This window comes from Primulina tabacum, chromosome 13, assembly GCF_025594145.1.
Source record: "Primulina tabacum isolate GXHZ01 chromosome 13, ASM2559414v2, whole genome shotgun sequence".
Classification (NCBI taxonomy): Eukaryota; Viridiplantae; Streptophyta; class Magnoliopsida; order Lamiales; family Gesneriaceae; genus Primulina; species Primulina tabacum.
The window spans coordinates 31,245,996-31,248,829 of record NC_134562.1 but is presented as its reverse complement, the minus strand read 5'-3'; the positions used below and the strand labels follow the sequence as shown (position 1 = coordinate 31,248,829).

Here is a 2,834-nt window from a genome sequence, read left to right as displayed (position 1 = left end):
AATAAAAATCAGTTCCTAAATAAAGCTTAAAAAAAAAACACCAACAATCTCTACAACAACCTTATTTCATTTCCCACAAATGTATTTTTCATCATAAGTTGACAGCCAACTCCTTTGGAAAATCATAAATAGAAATTGGAAAATTCTTCTCTTTTCTTAAAAAAAATATTTTTCTGGAAAATTCTAAAAAATTACGGAAAATTTTGAAATTTCAATGCAGACAAAGAAATTAGTAATTTACGTGTTCGAATACGAATTTGCTTGTTAGGGTTGAAAAAACAGCATAAAACTCCCTTCAGCGTTAGATATCTGCTAATCTCCACAGCCTTGGGAAAATAATGGCTTCTGAAATTTTTTTGGTACTCTGTCTCAGCTTCATCTCACCTTTATTCTTGTTCTTACTCCTGAAAAAGAAGAGAACGAAAAAGCTCCCTCCTGGCCCTCAAAGCTCCCAATTATAGGCAATCTTCATCAGCTAACTGGGAAGTTGCCTCATCGATCCTTCCAAGAATTATCCAAAACATATGGAGATCTCATGCTCTTGCATTTGGGGTCGGTGCCTACATTGATCGTCTCGTCGGCCGACATGGCACGAGAAATCTTTAAATCACACGATCTTGCTTTCTCGGGGAGACCGCGCATTTATTTAGGCAAGAAAAGCGATTTTGTTTCATCTTGTACTATTGCTTTAGCACCATATGGTGAGTATTGGAGACAAGTAAGAAAAATCGCGGTTTTGGAACTATTTTCGGTTAAGAGGGTCCAATCTTTTGGTAGAATACGGGACGAAGTCACGAAGAGGTGGCTTTCATGATTCAACGTATATCTGAACACAATACAGATCCTGTAAATTTGAGTTCATTAGCATTTTCGCTGTCGAATAACGTCATCTGTCGGGCTGCTTTTGGAACGATGAGCCCTGATGATCATGGGAACAAAGATGGAAGAATGAGCAAGTTTCAACAAATGCTTCTTGAAATGCAGCAGCTGGCTGCTGCATTTAATGTTGCAAACGTTTTTCCATGGCTGACTTGGGTTAACAAGTTTAACGGTGTCGAGCGGAGGATCGACAAGATTTTTATGGAAACGCACGCCTTTTTCGACAAAGTTATACAAGAACATCGTGATCCCAAGAGGCCAAAACCTGATCAAGAAGATATTATTGATGTTTTGCTTCGAATTCAGGACGACCCCAATCAAGAAATCAAGCTGAATGATGAGCATGTCAAGGGTCTTCTTGGAGTATATATGTATTTTCTTTCTTAGAGTTTTCCATTCAATTTTTTCTTAAATTTTACTAGAAAAATAGTTTTTTTTGTTTAATTTCGGTTTTGAATTGGTGACTTGTTACGTCCGTAAATGAACAAAAATAATGGAAAATTTAAAAAACCGAATTTTTAAAATGTAATAGACCAAAAACCAAAACTATACAAGTTATTCAACGAAAGAAATCATATTCTCTTTTTTTTGGTAAGAGCATCTCATATCGAACACCAAACTAAATCGAACATTTTACGGTCTGGCTTCTTGATTCAAAAATAGACATCAGTTGAAATATTCTCTACTTACTAGTCTGAACAAAAAAATTTAGAACCTCAAACAAGAACATAGTGAAAGAATTGTTTATATTAGTTTCAAATATGGATAAATTTTAGAGGTATGGAATGAATATTTGCAGGAACTATTTTCTGCTGGAACTCATACTTCATTTACAACAATCGAATGGACAATGGCAGAGCTGATAAGAAACCCCCAAGTTAAAGAAAAAGCTCAACAAGAAGTGAGAAAAACTTGTAAAGGAAATGTTTTAGTAGAAGAGAAGGATCTCCAAAGACTCACATACCTAAAATCAGTCATAAAAGAGTCGTGGAGGTTCCATCCACCTGTCCCGTTACTGGTCCCTAGAGAAACTACTGAGGATTGCACCATTGACAACAAATACGAAATCCCAGCAAAGACAAGTCATTTTTAACGCAGCTGCAATCGGAAGGGACCCAAAATATTGGAAAAACCCGGAAAAGTTCTATCCTGAGAGATTTTTGAATAGCGAGATCGATTTCAGAGGACAGCATTTTGAGTTGTTGCCATTTGGTGCTGGCAGAAGAGCTTGCCCTGGAATCAATTTTGCAGTTTCTTTGGTAAAGCTTGCACTCGCGAATCTTTTGTTTTCGTTCGATTTGGAGCTCCCGCGGGGAATGTCAGCGCAAGAGCTTGATATGGAAGAAGCACTTGGGATCGCAACGCACAAGAAAATCCCACTTTGCCTCGTAGCTTCTCCACCAACAAATGATATCCATTGATATTTATTGTAATAGTATTTTTATTATCGCAAGAAAAATATGAGGTATGCTGTAACGGCTTGGATTCTACGATTTTTTTACTGTACTAAAAAAATCTCACTTTGTCTTGTAGCTTCTCCACCAACTAATGATGTCCATTGATATCCTTGTCATAGTATTTATATTATTGCAAGAAGAATCGATGTATGTGATACCACAATGTATTGGCAAACAAATAAAACTGTGCCTATTCCATGTCAAGAAAATGCTTTGAACTCTATGGCTTCTGTTTCTCTTGTAAATTATTTGCCATAAGCATTTAGTGATGATCATAAACACCCCTTCAATTCCGTGTTCAAATATATTAATTAACATCATTATCGCCCCGTACCATCTAGTGGCGGGTTGTGAGCTGGTCGAACGCCTGGTCTACCATCTAAAATATGTGAGTTGAATTGATAATTTTTCCACATGTAAAAATATAAGCAAGCTTGCCCGCCTAGTTGCAGGCTTCAACTGCCCGCTAGCCCGACGTCTCTATGGCTACTTTCTTCT

The 2,834-nt window shown here is 37.1% G+C and overlaps 1 pseudogene; it reads left to right on the top strand.

Moving 5' to 3' along the window:
• The first annotated feature begins 216 nt into the window (after window positions 1-216).
• LOC142523266 (strychnine-11-hydroxylase-like) lies at window positions 217-2,552 on the top strand (annotated as a pseudogene).
• Window positions 2,553-2,834: the final 282 nt, after the last annotated feature.